The sequence below is a fragment of the Schistocerca nitens genome, chromosome 1 (assembly GCF_023898315.1).
Source record: "Schistocerca nitens isolate TAMUIC-IGC-003100 chromosome 1, iqSchNite1.1, whole genome shotgun sequence".
NCBI lineage: Eukaryota > Metazoa > Arthropoda > Insecta > Orthoptera > Acrididae > Schistocerca > Schistocerca nitens.
The window spans coordinates 544,709,142-544,731,093 of NC_064614.1; the positions used below are offsets into that span (position 1 = coordinate 544,709,142).

At 41.0% G+C, this 21,952-nt stretch overlaps 1 protein-coding gene across 1 annotated transcript in view; it reads left to right on the forward strand.

Moving 5' to 3' along the window:
- Positions 1 to 21,952, forward strand: part of LOC126259840 (follistatin-related protein 5-like) — a 279,684-nt gene that overhangs the window by 155,388 nt on the left and 102,344 nt on the right. The gene's annotated exons all lie outside the window — the stretch shown is intronic.

Here is a 21,952-nt window from a genome sequence, read left to right on the forward strand (position 1 = left end):
TCCGGAAAAGACGACGCCAGGTGAATTTACTGCCTATTATTCGAGAATTACGTTGGCAGCTGAGAGCTAGTACTGATGAACACAAAGAAACCCGAAAAGTAAATACACTACTGGCCATTAAAATTGCTACACCAAGAAGAAGTGCAGATGATAAACGGGTATTCATAGGACAAATATATTATGCTAGAACTGATATGTGATTACATTTTCACGCAATTTGGGTGCATAGATCCTGAGAAATCAGTATCCAGAATAAACCACCTCTGGCCGTAATAACGGCCTTGATATGCCTGGGCATTTAGTCAAACAGAGCTTGCATGGCGTGTACTGGTACAGCTGCCCCTGCAGCTTCAACACGATATCACAGTTCATCAAGAGTAGTGACTGGCGTAATGTGACGAACCAGTTGCTCGGCCACCACTGACCAAACGTTTTCAATTGGTGATAGATCTGGAGAATGTGCTGTCCAGGGCAGCAGTCGAACATTTTCTGTACCCATGAAGGCCCGTACAGGACCTACAACATGCGGTCGTGCATTATCCTGCTGAAATGTAGAGTTTCGCAGGAATCGAACGAAAGGTAGGGCCACGGGTAGTAACACATCTGAAATGTAACATCTACTGTTCCAAGTGCCGTCAATGAAAACAAGAGGTGACCGAGACGTGTAACCAATGGCACCGCATACCATCACGCCGGCTGATACGCCAGTATGGCGATGACGAATACACGGTTCCAATGTGCGTTCACCGCGATGTCACCAAACACGGTTGCGACCATCATGATGCTGTAATCAGAACCTGGATTTATCCGAAAAAAATGACGTTTTGCCATTCGTGCACCCAGGTTCGTCGTTGAGTACACCTTCGCAGGCATTCCTGTCTGTGATGCAGCGTCAGGGGTAACCGCAGACATTGTCTCCGAGCTGATAGTCCATGCTGCTGCAAACGTCGTCGAACTGTTCGTGCAGGTGGTGGTTGTCTTACATACGTCCCCATTTGTTGACTCAGGTCATCGAGACGTGGCTGCACGATCCGTTACAGCCATGTGGATAAGATGCCTGTCATCTCGACTGCTAGTGATACGAGGCCGTTGGGGATCCAGCACGGTGTTCCGTATTACCCTCCTGAACGCACCGATTCCATATTCTGCTAACAGTCGTTGGATCTCGACCAACGCGAGCAGCAATGTTGCGATACGATAAACCGCAATCGAGATAGGGTACAATCCGATCTTTATCAAAGTCGGAAACGTGATGGTACGCATTTCTCCTCCTTACACGAAGCATCACAACAACGTTTCACCAGGCAACGCTGGTTAACTGCTGTTTGTGTATGAGAAATCGGTTGGAAGCTTTCCTCATGTCAGCACGTTGTAGGTGTCGCCACCGGCGCCAACCTTGTGTGAATGCTCTGAAAAGCTAATCATTTGCATATGACAGCATCTTCTTCCTGTCGGTTAAATTTCGCTTCTGTAGCACATCATCTTCGTGGTGTAGCAATTTTAATGGCCAGTAGTGTATTTAACGATATGGGTCGCCTCTAAGTTTGGGAAGCCACTTTAAGAGTTTCCATCAACCTTTATGTTGGTCAGACTGGGAGGAAGTTCAACACCCGGTGTAGCTATTTCCATACAATTGGACCTTATTTGACCCACGATAGGCTATCAGAGAACCAGTGGGAATTTGATGCATATTATTGCTATTTGACCATGTCCCAGTGGTGAAGGGAAGCCAGTTAATGATTTGCAGTATTCTCACAATTAACTGTGCGATCCTGAAGCTTCATTATTAACCCTCTGATCCTCTCCGCTCTGTATCGTTGCGTCCAGTAGTTCGAGACTACAGGCAACTCAATGAACAGACCTGCAAAGATTGGTGCTGTCACGCCTTTACGGACAAACCGTGTCAGTGAATTGCACTTAGTACTCACGTTTCTCGCGTCACAATCTTTGATGTGAATAAAAAACTGGAGGAGTCACACACACACACATGGCTCTGAGCACTATGGGACTCAACATCTTAGGTCATAAGTCCCCTAGAACTTAGAACTACTTAAACCTAACTAACCTAAGGACAACACACACACCCATGCCCGAGGCAGGATTCGAACCTGCGACCGTAGCAGTCCCGCGGTTCCGGACTGCAGCGTCAGAACCGCACGGCCACCGCGGCCGGCAACTGGAGGAGTCGTTGATGTATCGGCTGATAAGTGTTTCTTGTTGTATGTCTTATAATTTTTGGACAGTCGTCTTCTGAACCCCTTGCGGTACTTACGAATGACCCCTATATGTTCCACCTCTTCTTGCGTTCGAAAGCGAAACGAGGAAATTGGTGGTGAAAGGGTTAAACAGCACACGATGGTATGTGACTGTATTTTCTCCACCTTTGAAGTGTAATTAAATAACTCCAAGCACAAATTACGAGAGCTTACCGAAAACTAATGTCTTCCAATTTCTTATGTGAAAACTGCTAAAACTTTTGAACTAAAACAAAGGCCTGTAGCGTTCTGCAACTATTGAGCTCCGATTTGCAGCGTTAACAATGCGATGTGTGTCATGTGTAACGTAACTATGTCGACAAGTGAGAAAGAGCTTGCTGTAATCGAGTTGAGAATTCGAAGAGTTGGTTCACACGTGGACCACTCTCTCCTTCAGCACGCCAGTGTAAGTTCACACAGGAGTGCTGTGACGTCTACAACATTCTCCATACAGTCCCAACTTGGCTCATCCGATTTCAATGTCTTTCTAAAACTTAAAGAATACCTTCGAGGACTTCACTTTGATGGTAACGAAGTGGTGGAAGCAGAGGTGAGGGTTTGACTAAGTCAAACAAGTCAATCGCTCTACAGCGACGGTTGCAGCTAACTGGTCTCTCGATGGGAGATATTTGTTCGTCGCCATGGTGACTATTTTGAGAAATGGATACGCAGACATGAAAAATAAAGATTTGTCAAGTCAATGAAGTTTGTTTTATTTAAAAAGCTTTAAGAGTTTTCACATAAAATATTCGGAGGCATTTATTTCAGAGCGCCCTCGTAACAGGTTCTGCATAATGTACAGAAAGGTAAGTGACGGAGAAAACAGAAATCTATACCCAAAGGATCAATCTGACAGATTTTGAGTGAACAAAAGGTCTTGTGAAAGGGTAAGTTTCTGAGCGATTTTGCGCTTATTCTTCGACGAAAAATTGCAGAACCACTGGACGATCAGTCGTCGCTATTATGGCAAACATACGCGGTAGCAATACCGGGGAACCACACAGCTACATAATCATAAGTTGTTTGAGTTGTTGCGATCCTATTTCATTGAATAGTTGTAAGGGTGATCATTTATTGAGTACCTCTCTATTCAACTGGTAAACTATACACTTTGGCCATTTCATTTATTCTAGCCTACCACACCTAGTTCAAAGTGAAAGAAATTGTTAGACTATTCACGACACCTGTGTGCATTATATCTGTATGTCAACTACTTCTTCGATGTACGAGGGCGGATCAAATATAAATGTGATTTTATTTTTTATTTAAATTCACTTATTGAAAAAAACTCAACGCAATTATAATTTACTTTTCCACATAGTCTTCTGCTTTGAAAATTCATTTATAACAGCGTATGGGCAGGTTTTTGATGCCCTCATCATGAAAAGAACTGGGTCGTGTCACCAGCCAGTTCCGCGCGAAACCTTACACTCTCTCGTCTTCTTCAAATCGTCGCCCTCCTTGAGCTTCTTTAAGCAGTCCGAATGAGTGGATATCGCAGGGCGATAAGTCCGGGTTGTAAGGAGGATGATCAGGTGTAGTCCAGTGCATTTCCTGTAGCTTGGAGACAGTTAGAGCTTCAGTATGGAGTCGAGCATTGTCGTGGAGGAGGATGACCTGTTCGAATCGATTGGTCTCGTCTTTTACGGTGATACGCAACTCTCGCCTTTTTAAACAGTTCGCAGTAGTGAGCAGCATTGATTGTGCGTCACTCATCAATCAGCAAAATGCCTCGCTGATCGAAAAAGCGGTTGAAAGAACCTGGCTAGCTGACAGTCGTGTCTTTGCTTTCACTAATGCTGTTTCCCCTTTCCTCCACCACTCCTTACTGGCTTGTTTGGATTCTGGAGTGTAGTGGTGAACCCATGTTTCGTCGCAGGTGACGATCTGACTCAAAAATGCATCACCTTCTGCCGCAAACCTTGCTGTAAGCCTCTGACAGACCTCCAAACGTCTCCGCTTCAGATTTTCGGTCAAAAGTTTAGGGACACATCTGGAATACACTTTACGGAACTGTAGGTCGTTTGTGATGATTGCTTGATAGCTCCCATAACTGATTCCGACTTTCTGTGCAATTTCTGGTATTATCACCCGTCGATCTTGGTCAATAATGCCTTTAACCGCACGAGTGTTTTTGTCTGTAATATTGGTCTGAGGACGGCGATCGTGTTGCTGTTTTTCCACACGCTGTTGTCCTTCCTTGAACTTTTTATGCCAGGCAAACACACGCGTCCTTGATAATGTTTCATCACCGAACTGTGCAGTTAATCTTTCGCAAATTTCCGCCGGTGTAAATCCTTCACGAGTAAGAAATTTGATAATTATGCATTGCGCGATGGAGGGGTGCACCTGTTGCTCAGATATCGTGAGCGTTACTGGTGAAACGGCGCGAAATTTTTGTGTCGTCTATTTCATTCAGCATAACCTCTTTGTAAGCCATTTTCCGTAGCTCCATGCCCACATTAATCACTATGAGGTCATAACGTGTAGCACGAGTTCGATGATACTTGGAGATGCACATAATTTTAAATGTGCGATGTGCACCCTTCTTAAAAGTGCTAGTGATAATAGTTTTATGAAAACAACAACTTTCACTCGCAGGCACAATGACAGTCGAAGCAATTCAAATAAAACACGTGCAGAGATTGCTATTACATAATGTTTCACAACTGGTACTTTGACAACTAGATAGCCGATAGGTCTGAGGCGTCTTGTCACGGTCCAAGCGGCTACTCCCGTTGGAGGTTTGAGCCCTCCATGTGTGTGTGTGTGTGTGTCGTCCTTAGCGTAAGTTAATTTAGGTTAGCTTACATAGTGTGTAAGCTTAGAGACTGATGACCTCAGCAGTATGGTCCCATCAGACCGTACCACAAATTTCCCTGTACCTTTCGTTTGGCAGTGTACTTGATAGTGGGCTAGTACTGATGTTATTCAACAGTTAAAAATTAAAGTAAAAATGACAGCTACAGAGAATATGTAATCATTCGAACAGCGTCTTGTATGACAAACCTGTAGCATATCATTCTTGACCAAAACCACCATTTTCTCGTCTCCTTCGCGTGTACACTACAGCTGGCTTCTGTTACCACGTGATATGCGGAATTTGTCCATGACAGATCGTATTTCCCATAATACTTCTAAGAGGGTTCACGCTGGGGCCTACTCGACGGGCTTAAGGGACAGAGACTATTTCATGACAGCACGCGTGGTAAACAAATTTTGAGAAGACTTCGCAGGAATTGTAGTTTTATTAGTGCGGGTAGGATTTGACCAATAAAATGCCACTGGTTCTGCGTGTGAGGAACGTTGGTAGACTGGGAAAAATCTTAAAACAGTATCATGGAGCAACTGAGTGTGCTTTCTGCATCGAAACTGGCCGTTTCAGACATTTAATTTTCTGATGTCCAGAGTTACTTGTCCTTTGTGATCAACTAAGTTACTTTTTAAACAAGGAAAGGTTAAAACAATATGAATTGCGTTCCCATTCACAGGAATGGAATCAAGCGTAGTCACTTAATGGTTTTCTGTGTGACTGTATCGATATAGTGAGCCAGCACGTGTTGGGTAGACTGTAGCAAGAGATAGTGTTTAAGAAAGGTAACGGCCAACCGAAATCTCAGAGGGGTTTTATTAGATTTTTATCCCAAATTACTTTGAACAGTTACCTGTTTTGTTTTTCTTAAAAAATTTGCTGGGACCTCTGGAGGCGGTGCATCAACTGCTACCGATGCACTTTGTCCAGTAGGCTCTCGGAATCCTTCAGGAAGTACGAGGGGCATTCAATAAGTAATGTAACAGATATTTTTCTGAAAGCAGGTTGGTTCCATACAAGATTCCAGTACACTATACTATTCCCCATTCCTTTGTCTACAAAACCCTGGTTTTCAACATCATCCCTGTTCAGTGTGGCCTTACGCCATCTTACCCACACCTTCCTGCGGAGATCATCCTTCAGAGGGCCAAACATATGGAAGTCCTAAAGTACGAGATTCTGGCTGTAGAGTGGATTAATAAGAAATGAAGTTTTCTGAGCGCCTCTCGGCTGCGCAGACCAACACAGAAATCCAGTTGAGCAGCTAGGTGTCTGACTATGATCCGCCTATAACCTCGAATGAGAGTATCCAAACGTTCCAAAACTTCAGGAGTCACAGCTATGTACGGCCGACCGGTATGCGGGAGATCGGACAGTTTTGCGCGATCTCGTTGCGATATGACAGACGAATCCGCCAACGATTCACCGTGCTTTTGTTCACTGTCAGGTCTACGTAGACATTCTGCAAGTACATATGAATATGTGCGATGCTCTGCTTTTCGACAAAGAGAAACTCAATGACAACTCACTGCCTGGAACGCACCTCTGTTACAGACGCACTTTGGAGCCTACGTGTAGGCCACAACCTCTCATTACTTCATAAATCTACAGAGGCTGAAATGGGAATATTCTCCGACGCCCCCGCCCCAAAAAATACCGCATTTTTTCAACCAAAATTGGCCGACAAAAAATGAGTTGCATTGCTAATTGAGTGCCCCTCATAGATTTCTACAGGGCGTTAACTCACCCTGATATTTATTCATTTATTAGCATTACAGATCGACTCAGCGTCTTCGTAGCTATGGAGGGTCGTTTGCGACTAAAAATCAGTAACCAAGCTGCTTCGTCTTTTTCTGCAGCTTCTCTTAGTGCTGTAATTTTTCTCCTCTTTACATAAATCCATTGTTACTTAATGCAAATACATGTGATACATAAAGCACATTTTTGAAAAGGAGAACATAATTTACCATGTTCTTAAGAAGAAATAACAGAAGACAGAAAAGGTGTAGATAGTAAAAGAGGTCTGTTACTTCCCAAGTGGAAGGCTCTCGGTAAACACTTCGAGCCTGCCTCGCCTGAATCAGCACATTCCGTTCTAGTGTGGTTACTAATCCTCGTTGTTAACGTTTGGTCTGGGGCTAGCGTCTTTGATTGGTTATCATAACGTCCTCGGTCACGGGTTCGAAACCTACCGCCATCTATATTCTGATTAATACTTAGCTTTGGCAGCCAAAGACTTACGGCATAAGAAGTCATCCTCATTCTGCCAGCGGACTTGTCAAAGAGGGCAGAGAAGCAGAAAGAGTTTCAAGTCAGTCTGTTGATCTTCGGGAGGAAACTGCCCTTAAAATAGGAACAATCAGCAGTGATCAAGGACATGAGGATGCAGAAAGCAATGGATACCTTCTTTTTAAAGACACATAACATGTACATATAGGACATGTGGTCTGTAATTGAAAAAGTGTCATGATGATCTATCCAGTAGCAAAAGATTCCGAAATAGTCCCCCATTAGTCCCCCATTCAGAATTAAGGGAGGGAACTGCAGAGGGCAGGTGACCATGAGAAAAGATTTGAACGTGATAGGGAAGTTAGAAAATCTGAAAAGGGAAAAGCAAACGATCAATCCAGAAATAGTAGGGGTTAGTGAAGTGAAATGGAAAGAAAACAAGGATTTCTGGTCGGATAAGTGTAGTGTAATATCAACAGCAGCGGAAATTAGTATAATGGGAGTAGAATTCGTTATGAATACGAAGGTAGGTCAGAGACTGTGGTACTGTGAACAGTTCAGTGACCGGGTTGTTCGTATCAGAATCGACAGCAAACCAACACCGACAACAATAGCCGACGTCGCAAGCTGAAGATAAACAGACAGAGAAAGTATATGAGGATATTGAAAGGTAATACAATACGTAAAGGGAGATGAAAATCTAGTAGGCACGGTGGACTGGAATGCAGTTGTAGAGGAAGGAGTAGAAGAAAAGGTTCTAGGAGAAAATAAGCTTGGGACAAGAACGAGAGAGGAGGAACACTAATTGAGCTGTATAATAAATTTCAGCTAGTAATAGCGAATAATCTGATTGAGAATCACAAGTTGCTGAGGAATGAAATAATAGGAAGTACAGGGAAGCTAACACGAAATGACTACAGGAAAAATGAGAAGAAATCGAAAAGTAAATGATTGGTGGAAGGACAGTTTCAGCATATAGGAAAATCAAAACAACCTTCGGTGGACTTCCTGGCAGATTAAATCTGTGAGCAGGACAGAGATTCGAACTCGGAACCTTTGCATTTCGCGGGCAGCTACTCCACCACCTGAGTTATCCAAACATAACCTGTCCTCACATCCTTACTACCGCCAGTACCTCACACTATTCTGGAAACATTCTGTGAAATTAAAAGCAAGGATGGTAACATTAAGAGTGCAACTCGAATTCCATTGTTAAGTGCAGAGGAGAAAGCGGATACATGGAAAGAGTACACTGACGGTTTCCGTGAGGAGGAAGATTTGTCTGATATGGTAGGAGAAGAAACAGGAGGCGATATAGAAGAGCTACGGGATACAGTATTAGAATCAGAATTTAAGAAAGCTTTGGAAGGCTTAAGATCAAATAAGACAGAAGGGGTGGATAACATTCCTTCATAATTTCTAAAATCGTTGGGTTAGTGGCCACAAAACTACTGACTTCCGTGTGTAGATTGTATGTCTGGCGATATACCATTCGAGTTTCGGAAAAATATCATCCACAAAATTGCGAAGACTGCTAGAGCCGACAAGTGCGAGAATTATCACACAACCAGCTTAACAGCTCATTCTTCCAAGTGGCTAACAAGAATTATATACACATGAATTGAAAAGAAAAATTTGAACGTGGTAGATGATGATAAGTTTGGCTTTAGGAAAGGTAAAGGCGCCAGAGAGGCAATTCTAACGTTGGAGTTGATAATGGAACCAAGACTAAAGAAAATTCAAGACACATTCACGACCTGGAAAAAGCCTTTGATAGTGTAAAATGGTGCAAGATATTCGAAATTCGGAGGGAAACAGGGGAAAGCTGTAGGAGAGAGACGGGTAAAATACAATATATCAATATATATTAGTGCCAAGAGGGAATAATAAGAGTGGACGACCAAGAATGATGTTCTCGGACTAAAAGCAATGTAAAACAGGGATGCAGTCTTCCGCCCTCCTGTTCAATTTGTACATATCTACCGTATCTTCCTTCGCCGTCGGCGTTGTCGTTGTTACCGTGAGACACCGTTATACCAAGAGGAAAGGCGCGTCGATCTTAGAGCATGAGATATGATGACCTTAAGCCATTGACAACACACAACGGTCACGGTAGCACCTGATTCCAGAATAGCTGCAGTAGTTAAGATCTACGAACTATCCCCTGTTGACCAGGTCCCCAAAACTTAACTCGTAACGAGATCCCTTCAAAGCAAATTGTCATAACGATCGTCTATAAAGGCTTCGTACAACGAGAAGAAATGTTACGGTTTATGGAATAATAACAGATACGACCAAACTGTCTTGTCTCTTCTGCTTTATTTAACATAACTTCGTTCACAGTTTCATTTCGCATTCACCACTCATTCACCGAAACCCTTTGATGAACAGTTTTGGTTGCTTAACACCAACAGTCAATGATAATGATATAGCTTTTCTCCTTTTTATAAATTGAAGCCCGCTCTCCGTGATATAAAAAAAAAAAAAAAGAAACCGGTCTCAATACCGCGTCCCTCGTGAGATGCGAATAGACTTATCCCGGAATTGACCGCCCTGTAGGTGTACTCAATTTAATGACCACACTTCGCTGTCCGCTATTTCGCGTAACTGAATGTCCATTTGTTAGTCTGATTATACACTGTAGCTATTTAAAATTCGCCCCTATATTTTTCACAACGCACAATTAGCACTTCGTTACTTGTTTTTTTTTTATAAGAGTAAACGGAAAAAAAGACGCCGTATCATCGGCTTAGTCGACATAAAGCAAAACACCTTAATATGCCCAATTTCACCTCTTCTTATAGGATCGGCTACCTTACTCATTAATTTACTACATATTATTTCCAATAACACTAAACATGTATCGCTGTTATATTTTAATTGTATTCAAAAGCATGTTACTACTATTATGACCAACCAAATCGTCACAAATCGCGCGGCGTGCGTTTTTAATGATAACTTTACGCTATTCAATTTCCGTTACAGCTATCTTGACTCGTAATGTTACACGGCCCCCCAGACTGTGATGTCTTGAAGAGGGTTGCAGACAGAACAGGCCTTTTTTTTTTTTTTTTTTTTTTTTTTTGACAGGGGAGGGTATTTGTTTCGGAGAATACACTCACTCTCAGATTCACTCAACAAGTCAGTACATACATTCTACAATATCTAAGTTGAGTTAATGGGCCTAGACAAAATGCCCTTAACTAAATTCCACATTTGTTTATAGGTTGTCTTAGAAACACTTCGCACTAATCACTTCATATTCACACCACATTTTTTTCTTGGATAAAGTCCTCAGTTCTTCAACCGGCTGTGCAAGGCAGGGATCACAGCCGGGTTCGACGATTGGCATCCTAGGCCATGTTTAACCAGAAAGGATTTGGTCCTCTTCTTTTCCTCTTAATTCCACTTTTAAATCATCCATCCTCGTTGTTCGGTGAGAGGATTAATCGTTTTTCAGCGTCGTCACTGTTGTTGATACCAAGAAGGCATCTCACGGAAATCTTCGGTACTTTCTTTAATTTTCTTTGTAAGTTAATACAAGTATGTATTTATCCACGAGTGCTTTTATTTAGTCCACTCTGAGTGTAGTCTTGGTATCATTCAGTGTTTCTTGAATCTATATTTCACTCATTATTGATAATACTTCTTCAGGTCTATGTGAGGGAACAAGCCTTTAATTACATCAGTATCACAATCTGGCAGGAGGTAGCTCCCTTCATGAGGTATTTTCATTATTTTGTATGGACCTGTATATAAATATTGCCATTTCTTATTGTCTTTTCCTGGCTGATGCTTTTGGGTGATTTCTCAATAAAATTTCTTCCCCTACGTCATATGTGACTACTTCCTTCACGTTTTTATCAAACCGGGTTTTTCTCAATTGTGCTTGATGCTTCAGGTTTTTGTAGACCTTCTTCACCTTATTTTTTTCTTGATAATCTTTTGTTCTATCGCAGGTAATTTCTTTATCCATTCTGGCACAATACTTTCACCAAATACTGTTTGATTAGGTGAATAACCTGTCGATAAGTGCGGTAAGTCATTATACACTTTCTCAAATTCATAAATCCAATCGATCCATTTATAATGTTGTTTGGGTATGTACGTTCGTATAAATCAGTTCAACTTTCGGAAGATTCCCCCAACCGGATTTCCACAAGGGTAAAATCTTGAGATGTAAATGTGCTGGATTCCTTGATCTTTCATAGTGTCTCTCCATACTTTGCTTGTATAATAAGCAGCGTTGTCTGTCAAAATCATTATAGGTTTGCCAAGCTCAGTTATATAGTTGTTGATAAATTTGCGTAACATGGGTCAAACGTGGATATAATTTCACATATTTTGAAAAGAGATCATAAAAAGCCAAAACATATATGAACTGTCCACGTGTCATGGGACATGGCCCACAGACATCACATGACACCAACATTAAAGGTTGTTGTGGGATGATAGGATGTAATTCTATCTTCCGACAATAGTTTATGGGTTTCGCCTTCTGACATATTTTGCACTTCTTAAGAATATTTGTAGCTATACGTCCCAAATTTGGATGATAGCAGTATTGTGCTATTTTGGCTGTACATTTAGCGGCACCAAAATGACCCCAAGTCAAGTGAGTGTACCATACTAGTGATTCTAAATATTTATTTGGAACACAAACTTTCCAAACATCTTTTTCATCCTTCCTCCGATACAATATTCCGGATTTTAATTGATACTGTTCTTGAGAGTGACTTAGCGTTTTGCTTTCAACAGCATGCCTAATGGCTTTCCAGAACTTATCATCTTCTTGCAGTTGTGGAAGACTTCGACATAGCTGTGAAATCTGCCTCTCACAATATTGCCTTGATAAATTCATGACTTTAAAGTCAATAGTCCGTTCTTCACACTCGTCGTCATTCTTTCTTTTCGGTAGTCTTGAAAGGGCATCGGCTATGATGTTGTCTTTCCCTCTGATGTATTTGCGCGTAATATCATATTCTTGCAGTAGCAAGGCCCAACGAGTTAAACGTGAATGGAACATCCTTCCTGTTAAAATAAAAGATAAAGCTTTGTGGTCGCAGAATACAATGATCTTCTTTCCATATACAAAATAGCGAAACTTTCTAAGGGACCAGACCACGGCCAGTACTTCCAATTCAGTAGTACAATATGCACGTTCACAGCTAGAGAGTGTTCTGCTGGCAAACCCAATTATTTTGATGGTACTGATATCTTCTGGATTGTCCATCTGGAAAAGAGTGGCACCCAATCCTGTTTCAGAAGCATCCGCAGCAATATAAAAATCTTGATCAAGTCTCGGATGATATAACAGTGGAGCATTAGTCAAAGCATTGCGGATGTTATCAAAAGCTTGCGTGCATTCGGAATTCCACTCCCACATGACATTTTTTCTTAACAGCCGTAACAAACAGTCTTGGCTTCCTAACTGATTGGGTAAAAATCGTCGAAAAAATGAAACTAAGCTGATAAATGACTTTAATTCCGACCTATTTTTTGGATAAGCACATCTGTTAATCGCATCCATCTTTTTAGGATTTGGTTTTATCCCTTCAAGAGTGATCATATGTCCAAGAAATTTCAATTGGTTATGAGCAAACTTGGATTTGCTCAAATTTACAGTAACTCCGTATTCCAAAAATTTCGCAAAAACTCTTCTTCATAAGTCCAAATGTTCCTCCCAAGATTCAGAAGCAATTAGCAAATCATCCACATATAAAGTAACTTCATTCAAAAAGTCTCTGCCCAGTACGGTATCTAAAGCCGATATGAAAACACCACCGCTTATTTTCAACCCAAATGGCATGACGGTAAACTGGTAACTTCGGCCCAGTAAAACGAATGCAGTATATTTTCTAGATTCTTTCGATATTCTAGTTTGCCAATATGAACTACGCATATCCAAAGAAGTTAAGAAGCGGGCACCATAAAACTTTTGTACTAACTCTTCTAGGTTCTCCGGTCGCGTTTGTACAGGTATAATGATCTTATTGATCTCTCTGGCATCCAACACCAATCTGATGTCACCATTGGGTTTAATTACCGCCACAAGAGGGTTACAATATTCGGAATCTGAGGGCTCAGTGATATCCCCATTCTAACATTTTATTGATTTCCTTTCTGACTACTTCTTTCTTTGTCCATGGGATAGAATAGGAAGTACGACAAAAGGGTTTATGTGCATACGTCTTTATATGGAATTCGAAGTCTTTTATTATACCCGGACGTTTACTAAAAATCGACTGATATGTTTCCAACAAGTAGTACAGCTCGTCCCTTTGGATAACAGATAAATATTCTGATTCTAACACCTTTTCCTGCAATGACATTTTATCAATCATTTCTTCAGAACATTCAATAAGGCATATATCATACACATTTTCATCATCAATACTGACATATTTTACCATTAGATTTATACACAACTGATTTGGAATTACTCGGCCCTTTCTCAGGGTGGCTGTCAAAACATTACCATTGGAATTAAATATACATTCACCTTTCTCTAAATTAATGATTGCACCGGTCTCACATAAAAAATCCAAGCCCCAGATACATGGTACTGTCATTTTAGGAACAATCAGGAATGTACTTTCTATTTGAGCCCCCCGTATTGTAACGTCGACACGTACCTGTTTCACAACGTTTTGCATTTTTGCGCTGAACGCGCCAGACACGGTACATCCTGTGATAGGAAAAGTGGACATTTTTACCCCTCGGCTTATCTGTTTTAAACAGTCCAGCGTCATGACACTAATAGTTGCTCCAGTATCAATTAATATTTCTACATCAACATTATTTATACTTGTTGGAATTATTGCCTGTAAAATTTGTCCACATTTATTAGAAACTTCACGTTTTTCTTCAATTAATTCATTCCTTATCTCCTGATCATTATTGTACCTTAATACTCTCAGTTAAAATTGATGCCTGCCTTCCTTCTCCTTTCCAGTCATCCTAGGAAGGCATTTGGTGACTGGTATTAGTTTAATCTATCTCGTTGAGTCATCGGTGGGGGTTCATGAACTTCCACAATCCGTACAGTATGATCCGAGTTATGGTATTCACCTCGTCGCACATTGGAGGCTCCTTCGCCCATTGGTATAACTCCTTGTGCTGGATGAGGACTCGAGGCATTTGTTCCAGCCTGCCGATGAACATTATGCTTAGAATTATCTTCCCAAGGTCGAATACAATTGGGTTCATCACTTGGGTATCTGTTACTCTTATTAATATCACTACTATGCACATTCGCGTCACCATATCGAGGTTTACCTCTAGCACAGTAAGTATCTCTTCTATATTTATTATAATCATTGTTTTTATTGCAACTATAGGATGAAGATTGTCCACGCTCCTGTGATGCGGGTTTGACCTGGTTTTCGGTATAATTATTATCATACGTCAAATTATTATTATAATTATTCGTATTACTATGAGTGTGAGTCGACATCTGATTACTACTCATTTGTCTTGCGTCTTCCATAATCATATCTATAGTCAAAATCACCGACAAGAACTGTTCTACATCGTGGTCAGGAACATTTATTAACTTTTCACGTATATTTATGGGCAACCTTCCCTTCAAAATTCTGATCACTTCCTTGTGAGAAATTGGATCACTCCAATAACGTGTCTTATTTATGTACTTTTCAAAATATTGCCTTAAAGTACTCCTTTTACTGTTAAAATACTCAGGTTGGTAAACCTCTTTTCTTAATTTCTCTTGTTTACTCGACGACCAGTATTTAGCCAAAAAAAGTTGTTCAAACTCAGCGCAAGTATGGCAACTTTCACTTACTTCGGCGGCCCATAATGCGGCTTCTCCGGTAATTTTGGATACTATAAATTTAAGTCGGTCGTGTTCTGACCAGCTACGTGGAAATATTCTTTTGAAATTATTGATAAAGATTTTGGGATGCAGGTTGTTCTTTTCAGTGAGAATGTTGGGAATTGTCTACTTTTAAAAATGCTGTTCTCCACCTTTAAAGAAGACAAATATCCTCGCTGACCAAAAGAATCATCATCTTTACCAACCGAATCATCAACTTCCCAATGCAAATTTTCACCACAATTGTACTTCGTATTATCACATGTTCGGTTGTTTTTCGACCTATTCTCCGAACGTCCGTCCTCTGTCAACAAATTTTGTGATGACTTTCGTTCTAACTCCGCCAATTTATGATTGGTTTCCTTTTGCCATTTAGGTAACTCATCAACTATTTTCTCTTTTATTTTCTGAATTTCGCTAGTGAAGAGCTTAATTAATTCATCATTTCTACTTAGGTGCTCATTGATATTTTCATTTGGCTGGGATCCAATAGTAGTCTTAACCTTGTCTACAATTTCATTTCCTTTTATTTCTATGCATTCAGATAGATCTTCGTCAAGTCTTTTAGTTTGATCTACTAAATACTTGTCAATCCCCTTACGAGCATCGGACTCAAACTCGACTATTTGTTTCGAAAGCTCTTCTATCTGTGCGCTAGCATTGAAACAGCTGCTTTCACATTTAACCATCCTATTGGACAGGCCATCATAACTCTTCGAAACTACCTCATATTTCTTTTCTACATCATGAAGTTTTCCCATTAAATTATTATATTGCCTTTCTAAGGTGTTAGAAAACTCCACATCTAGTTCTCCAAATTTCGCATTTAATTGAGTCTCCCAGTCCGCCTTTAATTCTTTCTTAGTATTTTCCAGTTTATAATCAAAGGTGTTCAGTTTGCTTTCCAAAGAATCCATTTTAACTTCTAATGAACCAAATTTGGCCTCAAATTTTTCATTTAACTTTTGATTGTCCTCTTTTAATTGCTTATTATCTTTTTCTAGTGAACCAAGTCTTCCATTCATTACACCCATTTGAGTATTTATTGATACCAGCATATCAAACATTTTTTGATTAATATTTACATTTTGAGGATCAACTTGCTGATCTACTTCCGAAACCTCAAGATCTTTATGTTCTCCCACGCTGCTTACCTTACTTATCATTCTATTTGAATCTCCTAACGGTTCTAAATCAATAACTGTATTATTATCTGTACATGTCTCCTGTCCCACATTGAGCTCATGGGATGCATCATCCCTATAATCTTCACTTTCCTCTCTCTCTCTACTCATTACTCTACTCAACTGCACATGTATTTATATATCTTTATCTAACGAAATCACAAGTCTCAACTTCCTTTTTTTTTATAATTATACAGTTATTTTAATCATACCTGGTAGTATCGCTCACTTTTAGCGATTATTGAAGAATACCTCTTTCATTGGACAGACTCACTGGCTGCTACAATATTTTCCAACTCTAGGGTTCGTGAATCCGGGTCACACTCGACTCGATGCAGCAATCCTCCTCGATCGAGCCCCACGTTGTGGCCCCACTTCTACCGTATCTTCCTTCGCCGTCGGCGTTGTCGTTGTTACCGTGAGACACCGTTATACCAAGAGGAAAGGCGCGTCGATCTTAGAGCATGAGATATGATGACCTTAAGCCATTGACAACACACAACGGTCACGGTAGCACCTGATTCCAGAATAGCTGCAGTAGTTAAGATCTACGAACTATCCCCTGTTGACCAGGTCCCCAAAACTTAACTCGTAACGAGATCCCTTCAAAGCAAATTGTCATAACGATCGTCTATAAAGGCTTCGTACAACGAGAAGAAATGTTACGGTTGATGGAATAATAACAGATACGACCAAACTGTCTTGTCTCTTCTGCTTTATTTAACATAACTTCGTTCACAGTTTCATTTCGCATTCACCACTCATTCACCGAAACCCTTTGATGAGCAGTGTTGGTTGCTTAACACCAACAGTCAATGATAATGATATAGCTTTTCTCCTTTTTATAAATTGAAGCCCGCTCTCCGTGATATAAAAAAAAAAAAAAGAAACCGGTCTCAATACCGCGTCCCTCGTGAGATGCGAATAGACTTATCCCGGAATTGACCGCCCCGTAGGTGTACTCAATTTAATGACCACACTTCGCTGTCTGCTATTTCACGTAACTGAATGTCCATTTGTTAGTCTGATTATACACTGTAGCTATTTAAAATTCGCCCCTATATTTTTCACAACGCACAATTAGCACTTCGTTACTTGTTTTTTTTTTTATAAGAGTAAACGGAAAAAAAGACGCCGTATCATCGGCTTAGTCGACATAAAGCAAAACACCTTAATATGCCCAATTTCACCTCTTCTTATAGGATCGGCTACCTTACTCATTAATTTACTATATATTATTTCCAATAACACTAAACAGGTATCGCCGTTATATTTTAATTGTATTCAAAAGCATGTTACTACTATTATGACCAACCAAATCGTCACAAATCGCGCGGCGTGCGTTTTTAATGATAACTTTACGCTATTCAACTTCCGTTACAGCTATCTTAACTCGTAATGTTACACATAGAAGAAGCAATGATGGAATTGAAAGAAAGATTCAATAGTGGAATGAAATTGCACGGTGAAAGGGTATCAATGATACGATTCGCTGATGATATTGCTATCCTGAGTGAAACTGAAGAAGAACTACATGATCTGCTGAATGGAATGAACAGTCTAATGAGTACAGAAAATGAACTGATAGTATATCGAAGAAAGACGAAATTAATGACGAGTGGCTGAAATGAGAAGAGCGAAAAACTTAACGTCTGTATTGATGGTCACGAAGTTAGGAAATCCTTTTATCTAGGCAGCGAAATAACCACTGACGGACGGATGAAGGAGGACATCGAAAGCAGACTAGCACTGGCAAAAAGGGAATTCCTGGACAAGAGAAGTCTACTAGATCAAACATAGGCCTTAATCTGAGGGAGAAATTTCTGAGAATGTACGTTTGGAGCACAGAATTATATGGTAGTGAAACATGGACTGTGGGAAAAACGGAACAGAAGGTAATTGAAGCATTTGAGTTGTGGTGCTGTAAAGGAATGTTGAAAATTAGGTGGCCTGATAAGGTGTACACAACCGGAGAGAAAAGCAATATGTGGAAAGCACTGATAACGAGAAGGTACAGGATGATAGGACATCTGTTAACTTCCATTGTACTAGAGGGAGCTGTAGAGGGTAAAAATTGTAGAGGGAGACACATTTGGAATACATCCTGCAAATAAGTGGGGACGTAGCTTGCAAGTGCTAGTGGGATGAAGAGGTTGTTGGCGCAGGAGAAGAATTCGTGGCGGGCCGCATCAAACAAGTCCAAAGACTGATGGGAAAAAAAAGAAAAATAAAGAGAGAGAGAGAAGATTACTGATGTACAGGGTGAGTCACGTAAGAAGTAAGACCCTTTTTATTTCGTGAACGGTTACACATGTCGAAATGTGGTTGTAGGCAAATGTTACAGCGTCGAGGATCATGTATTTTTCGTTTAGTTAATGTTTTTAACGTTGCCATCAACAGAGATATAAAACAAGTACGTTTTTAAAATAGATCCGTACACTTTCTATAACTGCTGTCGGTAGCTCTTGATAAGACAATTACAGTGAAATAGCGTTGTTAATATTGACGTTGAAACCTGTCATAAAAAAGTTCGAGCAATTTCCTGGAATGTGAGGTCATGGTGGCCGGAATCGGCACACGTGCCTGTTTACTTGTCAATACTGCAAGTCGCTAGTTTCTGCGTTAACATTAATTGCCTGTAGACTTGAACACCAATGAGGAAAAATTGGATATGTTACTTTTTATGAAAGTATGGTGTAAAAACAATATCCGACGCGCCATGCAGTTCCACGAATCATTAAGACGTTAGTGCGGACAGGCTATTTGAACGTCAGATAGAGGACAAGAAAGAAGACTGCAATTGACAGAGAACACAAAGAATTTCCATCCGTATGAGTTGTCACTACATCAGGCACTCGACGACGTTGATTTCGAAAGTCGTACAGGAGTTTGTAGGTTTGCCCTTCAGCAACTGAGGGGCGTATCCTACGTTTTTCCAACGTGTGCTTTTTACCGCTGCAACGTTTACTAACAAGGCTAATGTAAATTTGCACAACGTGCACTACTGGGCAACCGAAATTCAACACTTGGCTCCGTCAGGTGCAACATCAAAGGCTGTGGTGTGACTGTATGGTGTGGCATCATAAGAAATTACATTTTGAGACCTTACATCATCTCAGGCGTTCAAAATGGACATTCGTATGCACACTTTCTGACGAATATTCTAGAAGTGGTAGCGCAGGAAATCAGGAAAGTCGACAGTGTAAGTGGCTGCGACACGGTGCTTGTCCATCTCACCCGTCCCGTGCTGCAAAGCGAATACTGAATGAGAATTTTCCTGGATGTTGGATAGGAAGAAATTCTATTGTCAAATGGCCAGCGAGGTTCTCCAATTTGAGTCCTCTTGATGTCTTTCTTTGGGAAGCACTGAGACGTGCAGTCTATGGCGAAACCCCACCTACGTCAGCCGATATGTGTCGTCGAATCGACAGTGCATGTCCTACCACATCATCCACTGTAATTACAATTGTTCGTCGTTCTTTCGAACGGTGATTGCAAATTCGCCTTTCCGTACTTGGTGAACAGTTTGAACTCATGCTGAAATAACGGATAAATTTATTTTCTTGGAAGAAAAATTAATGTTATTTTCTTGTGTGGTTACCAAATGATTGACAGTAATTTCTTTATTTCATTTACGTTTGTACTAAATTGCATTGCAATATAAAGAAGTGTGACAGAGTGTTTTGCATGTAGCTATTACACGCTTACGTTCAGCATGAAACGAGGTTTCGTTAAGAAGAATATTTATTTTCAATAAAATGTTTTGTTCAACGAATGTATCCCATATGATATAATTCAGAGAAGCATAGGTGCAGGCAGTTGTACAACAGCATGTATTTTACCTCTAAGAAGCACACAGCCATATACAAGAGAAGGCACGTCAAAACTTCCGTATAACATTTAGATATTTAATACCGTAGCTGCGTATAAGACCTCTTTACGTTTGAAGAATCGACAGTTTATTTCACTGTTTCAGTGCATGTGGATCTGGGAGGATACACAAATGTGAAATAGTTTACCTAAGCCCTTTGTGTTCGGCTACATTCTAGTCTATGTCGTATTTCCATACACACACTCGTAGGTGAACGTGCATCTAGGTCGTAAGTTGGTTAAAGGAGAAATAAAGCTTTATTTTCGAAGCACAGGCCTGCATTAGGGTATACAAACATGCAGCCTGGTCCGGCAGGCCTGCTTGGCAGTCTTCCCAACGCAAATGCCGTTTTTGGTCACCATGCCCTCACATGCGAAGAAATTTCTCTAAATTTTTTACTACAGGTTTCAACGCCAACGTTAACCAACTCTATATCACTGTAACCATCTTCTCAAGAGCTATCGGATGCAGTTATAGAAAGTATAACCTTCCATTTAAAGAAAGTGCTCGCTTCAGCATCTCCATTAATGTCAGCGCTATAAAGACGAATCAAACAAAAACATACGTGATCCTCGACGCTCTAACATTTGCCTAAGGCCACGTTTCGATATGTGTAGCCGTCCACGAAGTAAAAGGGCTGTTACGTCTCACCAGACTCACCCTGTACGTACGTGTGTCATGAGACTGCCGGAAAGCCGGTCGCGTTAGCACGTGACTGGGGGGATTCGGAGAGAGGCGCCGGCCTCATCTCGATTCCGCCTGGCGGATTAACGACGAGGACCGATGTGCTGGTCGGCCTAAACGGAGGTTTTAGATAGTAACCTACAGGGTGTTTCAAAAATGACCGGTATATTTGAAACGGCAATAAAAACTAAACGAGCAGCGATAGAAATACACCGTTTGTTGCAATATGCTTGGGACAACAGTACATTTTCAGGCAGACAAACTTTCGAAATTACAGCAGTTACAATTTTCAACCACAGATGGCGCTGCGGTCTGGGAAACTCTATAGTACGATATTTTCCACATATCCACCATGCGTAGCAATAATATGGCGTAGTCTCTGAATGAAATTACCCGAAACCTTTGACAACGTGTCTGGCGGAATGGCTTCACATGCAGATGAGATGTACTGCTTCAGCTGTTCAATTGTTTCTGGATTCTGGCGGTACACCTGGTCTTTCAAGTGTCCCCACAGAAAGAAGTCACAGGGGTTCATGTCTGGCGAATAGGGAGGCCAATCCACGCCGCCTCCTGTATGTTTCGGATAGCCCAAAGCAATCACACGATCATCGAAATATTCATTCAGGAAATTAAAGACGTCGGCCGTGCGATGTGGCCGGGCACCATCTTGCATAAACCACGAGGTGTTCGCAGTGTCGTCTAAGGCAGTTTGTACCGCCACAAATTCACGAAGAATGTCCAGATAGCGTGATGCAGTAATCGTTTCGGATCTAAAAAATGGGCCAATGATTCCTTTGGAAGACATGGCGGCCCAGACCAGTACTTTTTGAGGATGCAGGGACGATGGGACTGCAACATGAGGCTTTTCGGTTCCCCATATGCGCCAGTTCTTTTTATTGACGAAGCCGTTCAGGTAAAAATAAGTTTCGTCAGTAAACCAAATGCCCACATGCCCACATGCCCACATGCATATCGCCGTCATCAATCCTGTGCACTATATCGTTAGCGAATGTCTCTCGTGCAGCAATGGTAGCGGCGCTGAGGGGTTGCCGCGTTTGAATTTTCTGTGGATAGAGGTGTAAA